Consider the following 22,880-nt stretch of genomic DNA (forward strand, 5'->3'; position numbering starts at 1 on the left):
CAGCTTGGCAGCGCACTTGGCTTGCTACTCCACATGAACATGAGATGTGCGAACCCAAGCAGCACAAGCCTGTACGGCTTAAAATCAGCCGAAGAACTTCAGCCAGGTAATTTCTGCCCGGCCTTTCTCCAGTCAAAGTGTAAAGCGCGCACTCAAAGGTGGGCCTCTGCCGTGTGTTTAAAGTTAACTGCTGTACACCCAATGGCCACTCTCCTTTTACCAATTCACTGCAGAGGGGTCCACAACGGTCTCCAGCCGTACAGCTTTGCCGGAGATCAGCCATTACCTTTTGCCGGAGGCTGGCTGATGAACCATTGCCCGAGGCCGGCTGTTAAACTTTTGCAGGAGGTCAGCTGTTGACCTTATGCCGATGGTCGGCCGTTGAAATGTGTCTAATCAATGGCCCATAAGCTTTTGCCGAAGTACGGCCAGTCAGCCTTCCCTGGTGAGCGGCTGGTGCCTGGCTGTTCAACTTTAGGTATATACTAGCTGTTCAACCATAGTAGACATTCTGCCATTTACATCCCGGCTGTCCAACCCCAGCAGCTTTCAGTTCGAATTGCGCACATGGGTTCCTAAAAACGGGACATGCTGTAAATTCGTAATGCATGCATAAGCATTTGTGCCCTTTTAAAGAGCACTGTTTGCCCTTTCAGGGACAAATGTAGTGATTTACAAAGTCTGTGGTGATTAGGTTTTTTTACTTAATTTATTTTGCTCAGTTCATGCTGTCCAGTGTCTTCCGGTTCGTTATTTTGCTCAGTTCATACTGTCCAGTGTCTTCCGCTTCGTGCGGCCGCCATCCCAGTCACCGGCGGAGTATAGCCGTTTCTTAATAACAGCTGCCACAGCGACCTTGTTTGCGTCGGGGTACCTGGGCTGTATTGACACTGAAACAAAATTGAAAACAGACAAATAAGTAACATACTGCACTGTAAAAATGTCCACAGGCTTAGCAATGGCCTTCCTGAAAAAAAATTCAATTGATTGATTGATTATGAGGTTTAACACGCCGAAACTACGCAGGTTATGAGGTGCGCCGTAGCAGAGGGCTCCGGATTAATTTCGACCACCTGGGGATCTTTCACATGTGCCGAAATCTCAACACACGGGCGTCTTTGTTTTTCGCCTCCGTCAGAAAAACGGCCGCCGCAGCTAGGATCGAACCTGTGACCTTCAGCACAGCAGCACAACGCCTTAGCCACTAAGCCACCGCGACGGGTGAAAAAAAAAGTATTACAAGCTTGCTTAATGCAATGCCTCTAGTTTTCACAACGTACAACTATTCCGGAGAGCCAATATTTATTACGCATTACCAAACAGTATCCGTATTCATTCCTGTAAACAAGAACATTAAAAATAAGCTCTAATGGTCGAACAAATACCCTGACATAAAGTAGCCCCTGAAAATATTATAATGAATTCCTTGTGCATAAAATAAAATCAGGGCAGCTTACCAAGAACAAGAGACAATGTTGTCTAGCTCGTAGAAGGCCTCTTTCACCTCCTTGGACCCTGCCCAGCTGCAGGACAATGCCACTGGCTGCCCAATCACCATGCCCAACACCGTGCGGGCCCCGCCTTGAAGTCGTAGCCACCCATGTGGCAGAAGTACTGGGCCTAACAGGAGAAAGGAAATTTGAAATACACTTGTAAGTTGAATGCATCGAGGCTGAACATATGACGCAAAAGCATACCTTTAACGTGAGCACATGAGAAAGCAAACAATTTGTTGTCGTAGATAACACAATCAGTTCTGCTGCCTTTTGGTTATGGCACGGCACAGAGCTCTGGCCTTTTCTTTTTAACAGCAGAGCTGTCAAGCGTGCGCTCCTCGGAGGGATGTTAGCAGGGCGCTACAGCACACAGTCCGGCAGCCGAGTTTGCGAGGGGGAGGAGGGAGGAGTGGAGACGAGGACCGGTGCACGTACAAGGGTCCTCGTGCAAAAGGTTTAGCCTTGCCGAGCGCACATGGTATGACGTTAGCAATGACATCAGCATTCCGCGCATAACTTTCGCGAGGCTGTTTGCGACAGCAAGGCCACGCCTTTTCTCGCCTCCAGATCGTTTTCGCGGGTCTGCACCTTGTTTCCCGCAGCGGACTACTTCGATGGCGAGTCCGCCGGGATGATAAACCCCGGGACATTAGTTTCCCTCTCGGAACGCGCTTTGTCGGGCCGCGCTCATGTTTAAGTTGCTCGTCGCAGTTCCGGGTAAATACTACGGCGTTGTCGAGGTAGACTAGGAAGGTGTACCATTTTCTGAGGCTTCCCCTCAGCTCCACTGGTCACTGCTGTTTGCAATAGCAAAGCCACGCCTCAATTTTGTTCATAATGTTTTTGAAGTCCACATTCTATGAAAAAAATTCTACATGCGCAAAAAGAATGATCAAAGCGGCGCAGATATGAGAAAGTTATTCTATTTTTTAGTCTAAAAATACAAGCACATGCAGTACTGGCAACGTCACACTTGAGGCCTCCGGATATGACGACAAAGAGCGGTGGCCCTACAGTTGGCTCAGCTTGAAAGTGTGTATATACCATTATTTTGACCAAACGAGCCTAAATGTTGCCTTACTGCTTGTTTTCTTTAAAGTAAGCATAAAAGCTTAACCGTGGGCTCAAAGAATATAAAAATCTATAGAGACAGTAACAGAGCCGCACTATGGCTCCGCTTCGAGCACGTGTGCCTTTCCATGGCGTGTTACGATGCACCACTGTTGATATCGCCTGGCGTCAGCGCGCGTCGCCGAAATACACGCGAACTCGTTCATTCGCACGCCGTATGCTGAAGTCTATTCACGGCAGATATTGGCATCGATGGTAGAGGAGGCGTGGTCAGGGAGCATAGCAAAAGTGGACGGCAGCTTCCAGGTTATCAGTCCGTCTCTATGTCTGGGGACATGTTTTAGCACTGGGAAATGCTGTTTCGTTCACTGAAAAACAGCAACATTTTTTTCTCTAGCGGTGATTGGCTGCCTTGAGACAAATTGAACCAAACTGTTTTTGTTGGCAAGCTATTATCCCTTGGAGACAGATATAATTCTGTGTGGCACATTCTGTACTTCGCTACCTTTGCTTGCGTCGGAGAGATTGCGGTCGGGTGATGCTTGTTATGAGGTAAATATGGAAGCTCTGGCTACATTGCTTCTAGTATTAGCAAGATGGGGGTTGTCTGCAAGATTGGTGCGTGAGACACAAGCATTCTCACTGCCAGAAACATGACAAGAAACAGACACTGCTCAATTTTTGCAAGCCTCACAGCTTGTGTATATGGTCGAGAGGTAAGAAGCTGGAGTACTGGTTTGCAAGTCAGTGGTTCTAATCCCGCGTTGTTTTTTTGCTGCGAGCGTTCTATAAGGTTTTTTTTACCAGAATATGCAGCTGTTTCTTTAACCTTTCTTTGAACCCACAAGTGACGTTCACATGAAACCTCAATAGCAAGGCAGCGCTGAACATGGCTTCACACTAAATTAAAGAGAGGTAAAGATGGTACAGAGTTCAGACAAAGAGACATAGCAACACCCATCGACGCAGCAGCAGGCACGTCACTTTGCTAGTCTCGTGTGGCTGCTTGTCCTCTCCTACTTTCCGGCACAGTACCACCGAACGACAGCGTCACGAAGCGCGGAAAGGAGCTTTCCAGGTCAGGCCACCCTGGGCTTAAAACTTCCAGGACGTATTTTTTGCCGCCCTCATTTGTCCCGCCATATGACATCGGGGTCAGTGAGAAACTGAGCAGCAGATTTCCTGTTTTCGAGAAGAGGGCAGTGCTCTATTTGCTTGTATTTTTAAATTTAAAATTAAACAACTTTTTTATTTCTACAAGGATCTTGGCAATTTTTTTGCATCTATCTCTGCACGACACCAAGAACAGATGTAGTGGCCAAAAAGTACCTGAAGGAAATGTGCTCGAGAAATTCACGAGGGACAAACCCACACACAAAAAAAGGAAGCAGACAAAATGAGATTTGACGGACTAGCGATTGAATTTTAATCATGAGTGATAGAAAGATTCCACTTTCCTGCAAAATGTCTTATATAGGCAATTGGGGCGTTGCTTTAATTAAAGGTTTAAAGAGCACCCTGCGCAATGAGTTGAGGGAATGATTATGTGCATCTTGCATCGCACGTACCTTCCATCATAGTGAACATATTTTCATGATTCTTGTGGGAGGTGATTGCTGGGACAATAGACTACCCCAAAATACATTCCGAGTAGTCGAGGGAAAGTGCTACGGGTCCCTTTGATAGGCAAGGGTGCGAGAAAAAGCCCACTAATGCCTACGCAAGTTGCTGTGTAGGGACATTGCTTATGAGATACCTCTTTCATGTGGAAAGGTCTGCATTGGGCACACTGGAAGGTGTGTGAACGTGCGATTGCGTGAACATGAACATAACCTCTCAGTTGAGAACTGCACAAGTGGGCATAACCCCATCCATAGCTCTGCAAGCGCATGCATGACGCTCTTAAAAAGCAAGTGAAAATTGTCCAGGTGCAGTGATACATGAGAAAGGGAGATACAGGAAGCTTACCACATAGGAAAGAACGGATGCGATTGTGTCAGTGACATTTCAACGGGTCTCCATATGAAAGAGCGTATTTATTAGGCTGTGAATTTTCCTTATCACAATTTTTTTTTTGCATGCAAGTGGAGCCACGTAACTTTGGCCTGCAATTATGTGTTCTTACACTGCCTAAAAGTTAGTTGCTAGTCATTGCCTGTTATCACCAGCTACTTTCTGTGATTGTCAATATTTCGCGCCAAGTTCAAGTATCGTTAAGATGCACCAACTCGCCAAACACATCTTTCTAAGCTTGGAAGAAAGGATGAAATAACCTAAAACACAAAGCAATCACACTGTGCTTCATGACTATGCTAAAGAACCCACCAGTAACTTTTCTCAGGCTTTTCTCAGGCAGTCAGCACTGTCTAAAGCCTAATAAACTGCATGTCAATTTCCTTGATTTTCAGATGCAGAAATCCCACAAACCTTGTGAGATTAGCAGCAGTGATGCACAGATTTCACCCACTCTCATCCACAGCATTTGTGGCAGGATCAGTAGTAAGAGCTCATGCCAGGCACTGCAAGAAAAAACAAGACCACACATAATATACGGTACTTTGAAAATGAATAACGGACAAGCAACCAAAACGAATAGAAAACCGGGCAAGCATTTTGATTGCTTGAGCAGGGTCACAAACTGTTAAATTGTAAAAACAATTCTTTCTTAAGATCTTTGCAGCAGCCAAAAAATTTTGGAATTTGTTAGCACCAGGAAACTAGACTGTAAACAGGTCCTCTGACACAGGGGTTCCCTCTCACAAGTGTTGCAACGTAATGAGAGCATGCTTGCCAATCTTCCCACGAAAACCTGCCTTGAGTTGTTCGCAACACCCAGGAAGTTTCCATAGATGCCACCCATCCCTGTCACAAATGAAGGCATCTAGAACTGACAACCTTAGGTTGTCCTGTGCTTCATGTTCAGACGATATACGAAAATGCTATAAATCAGGGGTTGGCAACCCGCAGCCCATGGGGCAGTATTATGTCCTCTGTCACTTTCTACCTGAAGGCCGACATGGCAGTTTTGACCTCAACTGGCATGAAAGCTCGTGACATTCGTGTTGGAAATAAACATGATAAGGATTGCTATTCTAGTTTTGTACACTGCTTTCAATTTCCTCCCCAAAATTCATTTGCCTGCAAAGCCCCCCTTCCCCTTCCAACCAATGTGCCCTCCGGCCCCCTCCGTGTCCATTGCATTAAACCCGGCTCTCCGCCTGAAAAGCTTGCTGACCCCGGCTATTCAGCAAAAGTTGCAAATTTTTAACCTGTCACTGCTTGTTCAATTCGAAGTGAATGAAAATAAGTAAGATCTCTCCTTTGTATGCATCACGCAAGCATACAAACCCATTAAACCCTTCGTAATTTCAATGAAGGGCCCATGAAGACTTGCTAGGGTTGAGGCTAGGCCAAGTTGATTCTAAGTTGAAAAAGACGAGACTGCAAAATGGGCGAGATACATCAGACAAAGAAATGAGGAAAAACACAAGTGCTGTTGTTTCTACTTATTTCTTTGTCGTTTGTGCTGCCTGTTTTGGACATTTTTTTAAAGACTGGGCTGTAGCTCATGTCTCTCGGCAATTGTGTTCAATAGAAAACACTGGCGCCATCACTGAAGGATCCGCGTTTTCTCAGAAGGATCAGGCAGAGTAGGCCACCTTGGATTTGCATGGGAGCCCTGACATAGGCAGTTTGGGGAGAGGCACACATGGCATCACACTGATGTCGATGTCGAAAGGAAATCCATCCTTAACTTTTTCGAGCATGCACATATTAAAATTGACTTAAAATATGTTCTTCCAAACACTTAAAGGTTAACCTTCCTGAGGGGTATCTCTATTTAAAAAGAAAGCTTTTTATGTAGTCATCTGTGCTTTGAAATTTTGTGCCAGCACTCCTTTAAGGGTCAGATTGAAGTTTTCACTATTCTCCACACTATAATGTGGCAAGGGCCCTGTGACACACTGGAAGGCAGCAGCAAAAAAATGGGCAGTCAGCAAACTAGATTCCACACCATTGTGATGAAACCAAATCTTTGGAATCGCTGATCAAACAACCTTGCGGAGCTTATCAGTGTTTTAAGTGCTAAATGATATAGCCATGGTGTTCGTTCTTGCTTTAGGTGCTGACTCTGAGTAGAAGCAGGCAACTGAAGCTCACCTGAACCCTCAGGGAGTTCCAAGGGAATGCCAGGCATGATTTACATGATTTTTCTTTCAACTTTAAAAGCTGCCATGCAGTTGAAGAGCCATCCAAAGAATGGTGCAACATCCTACCATTTGCAAAACAGCTTTCTTTCATTTTATGCTGCTCTCCTTATGCAACTGCATTGCAGCTGTTTGTCCTTCATGTTAGCATTAGAAAATATTGTTAATTTTGACATGGAGCCCTAGAAGTTCTGGCAAAAAGTCAACACAACTGTTTTAATATTCAAATATTTTGGTTGTCCCCACACCATACCTTAATTAAGATTAATACCCTAGTTACATGGCGGAAGTAACTTTAGTTACGTTTAACGGTGGTTACTAAATTTTAACTGCGGTTATCGCAAACTGCGGTTTTGGCTGTTACATGCGAAATTCCAAGTGTGTCGACAGCGGTCACTTGGTTGTGAGCGTAACAAAAATAAAGTAACAAACTTTTAACCTCACGATAAAAACCAAAGGCGAAGCAGTGTAGACAAAAAATATCGTTAGACAGTTGCTTCAGACCCAAACGCGAAGCACTCGCGCACGCCGAAAAAGGGGCTTCCCCAGCAGCTCGCAAGCGGCTTGTTCTCGGGTCGGTTTGGTGTTGGGAACTTAGGATCGTGGTAGATATTTGACCGGCGCTATCTCTACAACTGCAAATTACAATACATAGCACAATTTTTAACCTTTATAATATCCACTTTGTCGCATGTGGAACTTCTTTTCCGCGATTGATTTCGAAGAGGGGCGACAAGCTGTTGCTACCGTGGTCTGGGCTGGTTCGAGCCGCTTTCAGTGCCGTGCGGACAGACGCGCCGGCATGTTTGCAGGAACGGCCGACGTGCGCACGGATCGTTTCCGAGTGCTGAAAACGCTTCATGATTGCCTGCTGTGTCTATTTTTTTTGGCAAACGATCAGCAGAATTTACAAATTTAGGCTTTTCTCATAGTTGATCGGGTGGACCGGGAAACGAGCTGCTGCTCACGCGCGGTCGTGCCGACTGCGAGAGCGACGCAAAGAGCACAAGCTCCTCTTGGGGGCAGCTTCGAGGGCTCCCGCTATTTCAGGCCTTCGTCTTCTGCGAACGCCAGGTGATTTTTTTCGCCTACGCTGATGCGCCGCCACTTGTGTGCAAACTGAACACTGCGGCAGCAGCAACTGCGGTTAGCGTAACCGAACTGAGGTGGCCAAGCTCAGTTTGCGTTAACCATGGTTAGCGGGGTAACTGTGCCCGTGTAACTAGGGTATAAGGGTCCCAGTCCACTGGGGAAACTAGCAGGCGAGTTTTACTCATTACATAACAAACTGAAGTGTGTGTTAAAATAGGCCATTTCAATCTCTCATTTGGAAAAACAAAGCTCATGAAATGTGTATTTTGAGAACACTTATTGATACAGTTCTGTCATTATTAAGCATCATACTACATTTCCCCACCTGTAACTTTATCAAATTAAAGCAGTGCATCTCAGCCGCGCTGCAGTACATTAGCATTTATTCGAATAATCACTAAGATCAAAAAGCCTCATAGCAGCCACTGAGTAAAAATGTTTGTGCGAATGACGGGAAAGGAATGCTTCTATCATGAAAATACAAAACCTGGACCTCGTACTTATATTATTGCACTTTTTACAGCCTACAAACCGTTGGCTTTATTTCAGTTGTCTCAATTACGACATAGTACCGCATTTCCTCTTTAGTCTTGTGTAATAAAGCAAGGATATTGCAAGAAGCACACGCCGCAAAATTCTGCGCATAGGTGTCCTCGCAGTGTTAAACCTCAAAAAAAAAAAAAAAAAAGCACACGCAATAAGAAACAAACAGGCCCAATCTTTTGCACTACGGCTATGAATGGTCAGTTGCCTAGATTGCAAAACTCTGCTGCCCCAATATTGTTGAGGCCACGGAAATGGCAGGGGACAAACTCAGTACGCTCGCACAAGCTTGGCAGCCACAGAAATTGCAGCGTGCAGTCGTAGTTGACAAAGAAAGATGCCAAAAAAAGGTGCGTATGTGTGTGTAGGGGGGGGTGAGGAGGGGGCATCAGTAGTTGCTCACTAAAGCCACCAGCGGTTGTCTTACAACTAAAGGTAGAAAAACTATTTTCTGCCAAAAAAAAAAAAATGCGTGAATGCATTTGACTTCTCACTGTTTAGCCGTACAGCACTTTCCAAGCTCACTGACGACTTATTTATAAGAGGTTCACAGCACTGTAGAAAGCCACGGCTTCTTTCTTAATAACTACGACTTATCTAAAATTACAGCCAGGCTGCATTCTGAACTTCTCTACCAGAAATACTGTTTTGCGAAGAACAAACTATTTGCCGCAGTGTTTCACTCAGCCTCATCTTTACTGCTTTCAAAACAGCGGTTTATTTGTACTGCAGAAACGGCTTCCTTGAATGTTTCTTTTTTTATATTAGCTTTCTAAGGAAGCTTTGCAACCTTCATTTAAAGGTTAGCAGTGTACTGTGTTCGCAATAGGAAAAAAAAAAAACGGCAATATTTATGTCTTTGCTGCGGTGCTCACAGGATAGCGGCGGCCCATGCACTAGCCCAAAGCTGGGAAACATGCACGCACCACCGTGTGCAAGCAAAATGCCTACAAGCTCCTAGAGCAAAATCTTCTGAGAAATGTCATCACATCTAAAAATACTTTTTTCGTTTCGTGCAAGCAAATGCACTACAATTTCCTACTATCTTAACTGGACCTTTACAAACCGATACCTACCTCGACATCTTAGAAGCTCTTGATTGAGGAATGCATTGTGATAATTGCTTAACGTTATCAAACTCAGCACTGATTCATTACTTCAGGCACCCCTGTCTCCAGGGACCTGCCAGGAGAAATGCACACATGGCTTTTTCCACATTGGCATAGTGAATGGCAAAAAAGCCGCTGCCTCTTGAGCTACTGCCGCAGCACTGACAGGAACATTGTCAGCTTGTTCTTTTCCACGGTTATTAACACAGTAAGCTTCTAGCCAACAACAGAGGTTAGAAACTTGCACAGGATACTAAAAAAAACTGAGCAAGCCTTGTCTATACAGTACAAGAACTTCTGAACTTGTGCTTGGTTGCTGCAGTGAAGTTTCTGAGGAAGCATAAATAAATGCTGCTTAGGAGACAATAAAGACGAATTTCTGTTGAATTTACATTGGCAATATTTAGTTCTTTGTATGATTATAATTTATGTTTCATCCAGCTGCCCCCAAGTAAGGAAGTTTTTAAGCGCAGACTCGATTTAAGAGCACACATCGTGAACTTGTGCGAGAAGCTGCATCTTTCACGGTTTTCGATAATGCTATGAACTTTCTAAAAATAAAGCACCGATGAGCTTAGATAGTGCCATTACCATCAAACAGTGCTTACTCAATTGCATTCCAGACGATTTGTCTCAGCACCAAGGTTTTGGCAAGTACAATTTTATTCAACGAGTCAGCACCCTACAGTTTAACAGTGCACTAGAGAGCGCACTCATGGTGAGCGAGAACTAACTGCACGGCGGGTTTGACCATGCTGTGCACAGGCTGCAAATGCCCCGTGTTGCATGTTGTCTTATCAGATTCATGGCCTCTGAGTGGTATATTTTGTCATGGCAGTCCTCTTGAATATAACAGCTGTACCCACATTTTTCAGACTTTTTTTTTCCTCCAGCATGCAGGTCGGCATGCCTTGGGTGAAAATGTGCAAAGGCTGCTTGTTTGAGCGTCACTGCACAGTTGTTGAGTACATAAAAAAATAACAAACACAAGATCGTTATGCATTAAAAACCATAACTAAGATTTTGGCGGTCCCTGAGTGCTTCCGCAAATAGATTATCACGCCAAATTGAACATATTTGAATGTAGCACCTTTGCAACAATATGCGCTGTCGTATGCTGTTTTTAGAGCCCAGTTATTGATTCCAATCCCATTATCTATCGCTAATTTCTGTTCGCTACAGGTTAGCAGTGTTCATTTTATAGACGAGAAACAAACAAAAATCAACCCTTTTCTAATGCTACAGCTCAGCTCTGCGGGGACGGTGAGACGCACAGCTAATTCGTAGGGTATAGGAGTCGGGTGCAGCAATTGACTGGAAAAAGTGTGGCACAGAGAAATATAGCTCCACAAACCGCGATTTCGGTGAGAACCACGCAAAGCATGGTCCATTTGCAGCCTGTGTACAGCATACGCAATCCTCGCATGCAACTAGCTTTCACTCGCCTTTAACCCACTTTCTACTGCACTGTAAACTGTGGGTTGCAAACTGTTGAATATGAACTTACCAATTTTCAAATCAGATTAGGTGTCCGAATCGGCCACACGATACGCAGTCCAATGCGGCTGGTGGCATGTGGCTGGGGCCGTGGCTGCTCCCGCTGTCCCCCGAGAAATGCCTGCACAGCTCCACACCAATCCCGGGCAAATGGCGCCACCCTGAGAAGGTTGTAAAATTGTGGTCTATAGTCAGGGCGCCTACCAAACTGATGCGTCAAAATTTCCCTAGTTTTTGCTTCAGCAAATTGCCATGAGCAACATGAGTTCATTCATCTCTAGGCAGTCTCAAAACGTCACATGATGCTGTCATGATCGAGTATGCTGAACAATCAAAACAATAGAGGAGGTGAACAAATATCATACATTTCTTAAATTGAATTTAAATAGTTAAATACACATACGAATGTTACTGTATTTAGTCGATTATAACACGTTTTCTTTTTGCAACCTGAAGTCAACCCTCGCGTTACAATCTGCCTAAAATTGCAATGATGCACCCATTTGTCATCAATGGCTACAGTTCTGACCATTTCGCAATCTATGTCAGCAAGATGTGTCAGAGTTGTTCGGGTCCACTACAAGCTAAGATCAACTTTTTTCGTTTCCTTGCTTTTTTTCTGTGGTGGTTGACAGCGTGCGCAACTTTTTTCCTTTGTTTTCGCGCCGTACTTTAGTATTGAGGCATAGGTAACTTTCATTGCCCTGAAGTGTTTCAACACCGCTTCAGCTCCCCTTGTTACGGCAACGTGTTGCACTCAGTATGACCCATGCTATTTTAATGGCTCAAGAAATCGGGAATTCGGCAGCTCCCCGAAGAGTCAACATCGACCGTCTGTGGATGGCAGCTACTGCGGGAGCGCCTTTTTACATGCGAACCCTGCCCAAAAAGTTTCCGAGGGCCTTGCTACAGCTGCCACTTCGAATTACAAAAGGGTGTTGCTGATTTCGTCACCAAACAGTGTAACCGCCTTTTGGCGGTCAGTGTTGAGCTGATACAGCTCAAAACAAGTGATATCGCTCGACAGATGGGCTTCCTGTGAAGTTATAAGTGTCAAAGGTGGGCGCCTAGCCCAAGTGTTTGAAAAATAAATGTGCTTTTCCATAATTCCACTGGCCTCACGTGAGTACTTTGGCAGCTCTTCTTTTTTTTTTTGGCACAACAGAAAGTTACCTTTTGAGTTACTTTAGTGGTTTTAATTTTTCTTTTTTATGCGATGAAGTCACCCCTCACGCTACAATCGTGGTCACATTACAATTCAGTAAACACGGTACGGGGTTGTCTTTGGCATTATTATTGGAAGGGCAAAATTCAAAATTAGCATACACTATGTTCTCTGTGCTTTTTTTAGACCGATCTTGATCAGAAGAGCAAGACTATAAGCAACAACGAAATGAAATCTTATTTGTGCCCGATCACCAATGAGAGAAGCTTTTGAGGTATTAAAAAATGATGGACAGTTTCAGGTACCCCTGCTTGGTACACAGGGGGTTGCGGCCAAATCATTAGGGAGCACTGCCTTGCTGCCCCAACATCTACCTATAGTAGACCATGCAGGAGCACAAGCCAGCATGGGCTACTTTAGGTAAACCTACCCATCCGTACCTGCCGCAGTAGCTAAGTGGCTAAGGCATTGCGCTGCTGAGCACGAGGTTGCGGGTTCGATTCCCGGCTGCTGCGGCCGCTTTTCTGATGGAGGCGAAAAGCAAAAACGCACGCGTGTACGAGATTTCGGCGCACGTTAAAGATCCCCAGGTGGCCAAAATTAATCCGGAGCCCTCCACTGCGGCGCGCCTTATTGCCGGCGTTGCGTCAACGTGTTAAACCCCCCAATCAATCAATCATCATCATCATCTACCTATCCGTACCATTGATGCATTTTATTTGCCAGGGCTATCGACGTTTGCCCCCTCATCCCACCAAAAGGCTCTGATAAAAATCACGTGATTACGTTACGCCGTCGGATTGACTGATTGCAGGGTTTAACACGCTGAAGCTGCACATGGGCTATGAGGCGTGCAGTAGTGGAGGGCTCCGGATTAATTTTGAGCACCTGGCAAACTAACTTATGCTGAATCTCGAGACAAGAGTGTTTTCGCTTTTCGCCTCCATCAGAAAAGCAGCCACCGTGGCCAAGATCAAACCAGCATATATGGGCTCAGCACCACACCTTAGCCACTGAGCCTAGCTGCGGGTGCATTATGCTGTCAGTGTCTCAAGCTTGTGAATACAGTAAATGCTGCTTAGGTACTAACATTACCCTATAGTGCAAAGAACAAAACTTTTGACTGCACCTAATTTACATTGTTTTGGTACAATTTGTTTTTTTTCACATCCTTCGCACACTATCTAGCCAAATACATGTTCAATATGATGACCAGCCGGTTGATGCCTCGCCAGAATTACCACCCCATCAACATGTGCAGTCACTTTACTGGCCCGAAAGAATCTAAATTGTCAATTCTTACGATTCCAGAAAGCGAACTCATGATCTTGAGTAGCATGTGGCTATGCCTCATTTAAAAACAGAACCCAGCATGTAAACGTTTGTCTGCACACATTTAGAGGCACTAAAGACATTTTATATAGATGGAAAAAAAATATATATATTTTTAATTAATGAGCAAGAATAAACAAAATATGGCAAAGAAAGCCCAACGGTTCGTTTTGCTCCGACAAAAATCTATTTGGTTGAAATGATTGATTGATTGTAGGGTTTAACACGCCGACGCAACGCAGGCGATGAGGCGCGCCGTAGTGGAGGGCTCCGGATTAATTTTGACCACCTGGGGATCTTTAACGTGCGCCGAAATCTTGCACACACGGGCATTTTTGCTTTTCGCCTCCATCAGAAAAGCGGCCGCCGCAGCCGAAAATCGAACCCGCGACCTCGTGCTCAGCAGCGCAACGCCTTGCCACTGAGCCACCTCGGCAGGTTATTTGGTTGAAATGAATTTGAACTCACACAACTGAGCCTGTGCGCATAATGTAAGCACTGTGCTTACAGCATTTTGAGCAGTCACAGTATGAAGCATAAAGATGCCTCACTCCAGGTGCCACCAACAGTGCAGCTCAGTAGCATAGACATGATCTTATTTCAGAGAAAGGGGTGGCTGAGCCTGAATGCAAAAAAAGGGAAAGAAATTCAATTGACAGATCAATTTACAACTCAAGTTCACAAATAACTTTGGGACCTTGCACGCACACCCAGCATAACCTCCCCACTGTATTTTTATTTTATTTTGCTTAACCCATCGCAAAACAGCCGGCTGATTAACTGACCACTGACAAGGAAGCCATGTAAATTCAGTGCATAGGTAGCGCGAAAGGATGTCAGGAGTCTGTATTCAGAGAAAAGAACAGTGCCTTCCTGTATCTGCAAGAGATTCAGCTTGACTAGCTCACATTCACTGGAAGCATGCAGGCTATGCTGCCAGAAGTGTCTGCTGAGGGCACCATCACTCCACTGGCGCGGCATCCAACATCCAATGCATAATGCTCAGTGACACGGTAATACAGAAGGGTCCATAGGTATAGAGGGGATATTGTGGCCGATATGCATGTGTATATGATATGCTGCTGTCAGTTACCGCTGGTGCAGCTACACAGACCCGAGTTTGGCCCCAGCTCCAGCATTCCAATTACTTCTTGCGGCACTGGGACTGCACCTGCAAGATCTAGAGCTTCCTCACATTACTAGCATTATGACATAACAGCTGCCCAGCCTCAAGCAGATGTTGAAGGACTCTTCACCCAGAAAACCTGGTTTGCACAGGCACTACATCGTGTGCAAAAGAAATATAAAACAGGAATTCACTTTCTGCACGTATAAAAAGCTACATTCAACATAATTCAACTGTCCTAAACATGCAGAGCATCCTACCGCTGAAAGGGCTACCTACTACTATTATTCCTGTGGTAATGCAAGAATAAACAACTCCCACAAGTTAGGTGGGCATAATTCCTGCTGCAAAGGCCCCACATCACTCAAACGCATACTTATAGGTCCAGTTTCTATTTCTGGGTTCCTATATCGGCAACATAAATGCAGTACGTACCTGTTATTGCTTTTCATCTTGCCAGACAGCCCCCGTCCTGAAGCTCCAGCCACTTTTAAATGAAAAGGTTGCAAAGAAAAGTTACATAAGCACAAACGTCGTTACCTGCCAAAGTTAAAAGCTCACAGTACACTACACATTCCGAGAAGTAAGAACACTCACTCAATGATTGTTTTATTATCAAGACAGTTATGTCAAAAGACCTAACCACAGAATTGATGAAAGGTGCTTAAAACCAATGCTATGTAAGCGTAGATAGCGTTTACAGCAATGTGAAATATACTCCGCCTATGTGCTCCTGAACTACAAACCGTTTGAAGAAAACAAATAGTTTTCAGCCAGTAACAAGACGATAAAAAAATATCAAAACACTTTTATTGCCAAGTTAAGATTCTCAAACTATTTAAGGTTTTCATTTTTCTCAAGGGAAGTTTTACGTCCGATAAGTTAAGCAGTCGCACATTGTATTTTGCTTTGTTCAAAGTGGCACAGCTACCGAAATAAAACAAAAGCACGGTGAAACCGCACGGCCGCATATAGAAATAGACCTAATGCGATAAAAACCGCATACGAAACAAAACACGTCGATTCCTCACGATGTTATCAAGAGCACCGGCAATTATTTCAAGCTCCCTAAGGCCCTCCTGGCCCTCCGCTGCGCCCACCACCTGTCCGTCAGCAACGCTAGACATATCGAGCAGCGCCAGCAAATTGCATTTAGCTTGCACGAACCACAGCGTGAGACTGACGCGGAAACGAGAAATCAAGCCAATAACACGTTTCTGGCACCGAACCTTAGTCGCGCTACAAAAGGTCCAGCAAAAAAGAACTTACCGAACTTCTTTGTCCGGGCACAGGAAAACGCCGCCGTTCTTCGATCGTTTGGCGCTGTATTTCAGCTTATCCTTAACCGCACGTGTTTCCAACGTGGCAAGCAGGCTTTATCCACAAAGGGCGAACACATTTTACGACGGTATATCGCACAAAAAACATGAATAACAACACGGACAACGCGCAACCACGGCCGACCTCGCCGCCACCACTTGATGGAAAAATTACATCGGAAACGACCGCGGCGCCGAAATGGCCAAATACATGAGCAGAGTTACGACTTTAAATTTTAATCCAAAGTGATCATACAACATTTCCAAATTTTTCAATCTTCAAAGAATCATTTATTCAAAATTGTCATTGCTTTTGGTGTTCACCAGTATTTCAGTTTAAATAGAATCCTGATCGGAAGCGACTGCAGCGCTGAACAAAAGAGCAGAGTTCCCTCTTTGTATTTTTATGCAAAGTGATCACACAACATTGCGAAATTAATCAATCTTTAAGGAATCATTCATTCAAAATTATTATTGCTTTTTGTGTTCACAAGTATTTCAGGTTTAATGGGCTCCTGATTGCAATTTTCCCGATCGCTGCCTTCTTGCTCCCGGTCTTTTCCGATTGGCTGCCAGTTTTGTCCAGAAGATCTAAGCCAATCAGGCTGTATTTTTGGCGCATGGCAGCGCCCTGAAAAAACCTTGAACGGGGATGATGATGGCGAGTAAAAGTCTTTGAATCGGAGTGACGGCATGTTCCATTTCACCTGTCTTAGCTATTTATTTTACCTCGGACTTGTCTTAGCTGCCGCTATCTCTGGCTCTGATTCCCTGCGCCGTACGCGGTCTCGTGGACTTGTCTCGGTCATAACCAGACAAATAAAAATTCACGTGTGCCTTACAATGCTTTTCAGCTCGGACAAAATTTGGCGTTCGGCCTGCTTCAGCGCAGGCTTGCACGGGAGTCCTGAATCATTCGGCTCGCGCGTTTGCAGATCGTGATGTTGCATTAATCATTTGAAGGTGTGATCTGAGACTTCAGGGTGCGTAATCATTACCGAGGGAAATCTTTGTCGCAGGTGTCGCTAGCCTTACGCTTTTTCAACCACTTGGTTGGTAAATCTATAACTTCTCGTAAAAGGTACAGCGTTTATGTGAGTCTTTACTGTACTCGCACAGGACTATTCACTAGCATTTCTTTTTTTTTTTTGTCGGGTGTTTTCTTCGTAACTTCTGCGAGGAAAACTGGGAGGGAGGAATACCTTTATGATACGGAATGAAAATGACGACAAGGAATGAATACACCAGCACAGAAAAACGCACGCAGACACTATAAGTACTCTAGAAACGCAAATCTGAAAGACGCACAAACGCGCACACAGTGCAAACGTTCAGAGAATTTCCTCAAAGCCGGTCACGGAGAAAGGCAAGGCCTTCGCAGCCCTTGTCGCAGACGCAGTCGAGGGCTGTGAGCCTATGCTAACGCTGAGTTTCAGCACACAGTGCAGGTTCAATGTCCTAACGAACACTACAAGAGTGACAGAGAGGTGATACTCGTCTCGTCTTATGCATGCAGGTAGTCGTTGGCGAAAGCGATATTGAAGCTTCCTCACGTTTCCGTAGGTCATGCTGAAGTAACTGGAACTGGCCCATGCAGCATTCGGGGAGCCCAGGCGGGGTCATTTCTGTAGTGGTCGGTTGGCAGTTGTAGCTGCAGCGGCGGCTAGCTGCGGCTTTTTGTGTGTGCGTGACAGCTTACTCACCCCGTAATTGCGCATATTAGGTAATAGACCCCCAAACGAACGAGTTCCTCTAAACAATTACCTTTGGTTAAAGCTAGTTTTGTATAAACGAAGTTATATGCTGTCAATCAAAAGTATTAGAAATCAAACATAAAGCTCTTCTCAAACATTGAAACTGCATTGCTGACGCTGTCATACAACTACACTTCTGATGAAGGCCAAAAACGAAAACGCCCGTGTGTTCGAGATTTCGGCGCACATTGAAGATTCCCAGGTGACCGAAATTAATCCGGAGCCCTCCACTACAGCGCGCCTCGTCGCTTGCGTATCTGTAGCGTCAGCGAGTTAAGCCACATAATAATAAATCAACCAATCTCAGATATTTACGTAACAGTTTATTTTTTTTTTCAGGGCTATAACAAAATACGCTCAAATTATGCACCGTTCTTACTGGTCACGTCTGAGGGGTTGTAAAGATAAGATTGGGACCACTTCGCCTTCCACAGAAACAATGAGGGAACTAAAATTTAGGATGCCCACGTGGTCTAATTAATGAATCGTTGCCTTCATATTTAGACTGCTATCATGGCTTCGGCTGGGGAAATCCTCGTTTTCTTGACGCGTGAAAAAAAAAAAAACGTTATCTCTAACCTGAATTTCGGCAATTTTTTTAGTGGGAGGTCTTATCGGTACATAGATCTGCTGTCATGTTTAGCGTCCGCTGAGCGGCACATTTGTTTGCACATAGCTGCTGTCCTTTTCTCAGTCCAGGAAGCCACGAGCTTTCGCCACTGTTCGGGCCCATGTTAGTGCATTTCTTGACTGCTACTTAGGTGCTAAAGCCTGGAGCTGGTTCAATAGCACATACGATTTTTGCTTCTTTCCATCAACACAGACGGCGAATGAAAAGGGTTGCTTGATGGCACGACATGGGCCAGTTGCATGTAATTACTGCTATCGCGATGAATGCTCAAAAATAAAGATTCTATAGAATACACATTTCCGCATAGTAGTATTAGGTCGCTTGTACGAGCAAGGAAACTTGCTGACAAACGTTCTGCGTACAGTGATTTTGACGTCCCAAGGAAAAAAGAATGCCAAGAGACCGCCAAAAGGGCGGTCTTTTTTACTCTAGGTAATATGCGTTGTGCGCCCGGAGCATTGATCCTTAATCTCCTCGGCGTCGCGGTTCGTCACAAAGCTTACGTTTTTAACTTGTATCAAAAATTGCAATACCAATGAGGTCAGCGTCTGTACCAATGCGGTCAGTGTCTATGCAGGCTCGCAAAGCACGAGTTGTTTTACGCGCACTTCTTCTTTAGTCCAAAAAAGTGACATTTATTTTTGGTTTCAAGTCTAAAGAATGGCCTAAAACGTATAATGGACAAATGAAACGCGACACGAAATTATGAACCGGAACACACAAATAGCGCGATTTCTTTCCATGCAAGTGAAATAATCGTGCCGCTATATAACAGCAGAGTCTAAAACATTGAAGGACTCTGATAACAGTAACAAAGATTGAAAATGTGTCTTTCCAAATATACCACAAGCGAGCCATTGTTTTGCATTCACTATCCATATTCTTTCCTCTAGAGCGTTCGGTTTAATATTTTCGTGTTTTCATTCATTCGTCCATGAGTGTACATGTATATACAGCACACTGTGTTCGGTGGCTAAGCGCTAGCCCACGCATGACCTTCGGAACTCCGGTGATTGGGCAGGGGTGGTGCTAGACCTGTGACAGACATCAGCCGTTCACCTTTCGAAGAGCAGGAGCGTGATTTGGTTCCGACTGGATTAATGCGATCGGGAGCCAGACGTTTTCTTGTCGACTTTTGAGCATTAACTGCCATAGGAAAAACGAGTACTCGGCTACGGCATCATAGCCGTTCATCTTTTATACTCCGGCAGGCGAAAAGAGGTTGGCCGCTCGGAAGACGTGTACGTGCTGCTCATCTTTTGATGAGCGGCTTTCAAAGAAAAAAAGAGTACTCGGCAGCAGCAAGCTTGCCGCACGTCTTGTGATCAATGTTGCGGGAGCAAGCGCCGTTCCTCGGCGGCGGGTGACTTACCAGAGAATTTATAAGCAACCCGCCCCGGGCAGAAACCGTGGTTACGGCAAACCAGTGAAAGGCGACCAACATATGAGCATTGGCTGCCGAAAACGTTCGAAGGTGACGGCAGCCGGATTCGTATCGTCCATTTTATTATCAACGGCAGCCAATTCGTTGCCTCTTGCCGAGCATGCCGGAGAACAGCCATAGGATGGCCGGTCAAGAAACGGACTTTCCGTGCTGCCTGGGAAAGTGAAGGGAAACGAAGACACAAAAACTGATTGATTGATTGTGGGGTTTTAACGCGCCGACGCAACGCAGGAGATAAGGCGCGCCGTAGTGGAGGGCTCCGGATTAATTTTGACACAAAAACTCATACAGCCACTACAAAAGCAAATAAACACACAAACTGACAAATGCAGGATCACGCACACGGTGCACAAACAGAAGTGAAGTTATGGCACACATTCACAGAGTTTCGATCCAAGCAAGGAAGAGTGAGTATCATAAAAACGTATTAGGATGTGTTTTATTATGAATGTTGGCAACGACGACGAGGAAAAAAGGCTATTTCTAGGTCCGCATTCCTACTGCGAATATTTTGCAAGGCATCGATGTTTTGAATGAAGCTTCAAGAGCATATGCAAGAGGAGGGCTTGTTTTTGTTTGACTAATACGACACCTCTACTTTCGGGTGCACTACGATCAAAACTGCAGATATCAAAATGACATGCTTCAAGAAGAATTTGATTCCTGTACGTGCCTGGTGACGCAATTTTTTGTAATACAATTATGTGTTAATTTTAGGTATATTTTGCAGAAGGTGGTAATTTACATTGCTCATAAAAGTTGTTTTTGTTTTACTGCAAGGACTGTAAGTGTTAAACTACATCAGGCGTCACTACCATTTGCGCGTATTAAAGACGTGGGACACAGCCTGTTCCTATTACTTGTGGAGCTTTTGCCTGTCCCTCTGCTTTAATTATATGGCGTGAGAAGGGAATATCATATCATATTTTGCTGACAGACACATTTTAACGCAGCTCGAATTGTAAAGATTCCGGGACTCTTTTTTCATAGTGACTTAACATGAAAAACGTCCTTTCTCATTCAGATGCGCCCTTCTGTAGATAAAATAATATGTTTCTGCGTGCATACATTACGTTACTGTACCCTTTGTGTTAGTGGGCTTCACAATATTAAAGAGCGTTATTTTTTATACGAGCTTAATCGCTTTACGCAGTGTATTAGGAAAGGCGATAAAGAACCTCCGCTTCAGCTGCTTTTAGGCATTTTTTAAGTCGTAGAGATTACATAAATTCAAATGGTTTCGTTATGACCTGTCTTCAAGGTAGCCCAGGGGAGCCCTTAGCAAGGCAGTTTGCCAAGTTATTTCTAAAACCTCATAAAACTTATTATCGCCTTACTTTTTAGGCTACAAACAGCTTTTGATTTTGTTCCTAGTACCAGCATTTTTTAAGTTCAAGTTTCATTTGTCGTGGTGTTTCTTTGAGTGTTTCTTATAGCTTGTGCATCATGCAGCTACATTTGTGTGATTCGTAGAGCTTTACCACAAACAAGCACGAACGTATACAATTTTCGGAAACAGCATACGCGTTTGTGTACAGTGACCATATAATAGTTATCTTTTATAATGTCCCTTTCGAGCGAGTTGTAGGGGCAGGACTGGCCTAACATCTCAACAACAGAATAGGAAAGCAGGCAGAAACAGTCGCTGGTACTAAATAGCGACACCTGCTAGAACAGATAGAGCATATTGCAGCTGGTATAACATTTTTAGTGTAATGGAAGAGTTTCACACATATGCAATACGGAAAGAATACAACAAGCCAATATTTGATGCAGTGTTGCCGTACCTGCAAAGTATCTAGAACCTCCCCCTCTAGTGACGGGTTCAAGTGGCAACGAAGACGTCAGACATTTTTTTTATGCGGTGAAGATATTTTTGTGTTCACTGCAGTTGCAAGCAACGCCGATCGTCAAATGAACTGAGCCCACTTTTTAAGAGGACAGAGCGGATGACTGCAAGTCTGCAGAATGCATACTTCCTCCGTATCACAATCGGGTGAACTTGGGCAGAGTCTTCAAACTGCTTGTGTCGATTTGATCCTGCCCAGTCCAATATTTACCACCCCTTGACGTAGTTTTTATCTGTTTTGATCAGCAACAAGCTACCACAATCGTGTAGCTTTCTCTTTTCTCTCGCGCCGCCTCCACTTACAGCGCCAAAATTTAAAAGCGGTAAGACACCCATTATTGTTATGATCACTGTGTTTCTATCGGCTGGACCACGGTCGCTTGATTAAAACTATACAACAACCCTTCATTCCGTTGCCTCCTGCCTAATTGCAGCGGTGATGACTGATACTTTTAGGGCTGAAAAACGTATTTTTACTTTTTTTCTGTACTACACAACTACCCCTCTCGGGCAATGAGAGCAGCTTGCATGTTCGTCGATCAAAGCTAATGACGGTGAGATGACCATGAGCCGCTTATTACTCGGTTGCGAGATGCGTAGCTATGTCCATGCATTTGCAATAGCAAACAAACCAGCTTTTCTCTCGCTGGTTGATTTGTAACTTGCAATGAAATATGATTCAGCCCGACTGAGCGTACTTTTGCGTTCTTTTTCTCTATTGTGTAGGAATCACTTCGGCTCTCCACGTCGCGAGCGCTCGGCTATCACTGTCTTGGGCTGTTGAACGGCCACCGGCGATGGGGACTTGCGGATGGCGTCCCATGAAAGATGGCGCTGTAGGAGTCGGAGGCGGTGTAGTGGGTGGCTTTACGCGGAGCCGCGCGAAGGATACTCACTTTCTCGTTAACTCCGAGGGGCTTTAGGTTGGTGCCCAGAAGGGCGGCGACAGAGTATTACTGTGTCGCTGGGTTTCAAATACCATGGTGCGAGTAAACAACGTATCGAACGCAACTGCAGTATGCCTCATCCTTCGGTGTACCGCTGTAAGCACACCCACAGCAGGAGCCTTTACGTGGGAAAATCTTCTGTCCCAATCATTCATACTTGCGGTTTGTGGTTGCAGCAACACAAAGCACTGTCGTTTCCTCTGACAAACGTTTGTCTGAGGAGGAAGCGCGATTTCCGCATTATGTTACCAGGGCGTTCAGACATATTGACGCGTGCTTTCCAAAGTAGTTTCGTGG

The 22,880-nt window shown here is 44.8% G+C and overlaps 1 long non-coding RNA gene across 1 annotated transcript; it reads right to left on the minus strand.

Annotated features, from left to right (window-relative positions):
- Nucleotides 1–273: 273 nt before the first annotated feature.
- Nucleotides 274–17,280, minus strand: LOC144160935 (uncharacterized). Its single transcript, XR_013320449.1, has 6 exons — nt 15,909–17,280; nt 15,075–15,126; nt 11,027–11,177; nt 4,995–5,086; nt 1,458–1,620; nt 274–890 (listed from the first exon to the last, which is right to left on the minus strand). It is a non-coding gene; the product is annotated as an uncharacterized LOC144160935 (long non-coding RNA).
- Between the last annotated feature and the right edge of the window lie 5,600 nt (nt 17,281–22,880).

Source organism: Haemaphysalis longicornis, unplaced genomic scaffold (genome assembly GCF_048455015.1).
Source record: "Haemaphysalis longicornis isolate Haplotype H1 unplaced genomic scaffold, Haemaphysalis longicornis Haplotype H1 scaffold_11, whole genome shotgun sequence".
Taxonomy (NCBI): domain Eukaryota; kingdom Metazoa; phylum Arthropoda; class Arachnida; order Ixodida; family Ixodidae; genus Haemaphysalis; species Haemaphysalis longicornis.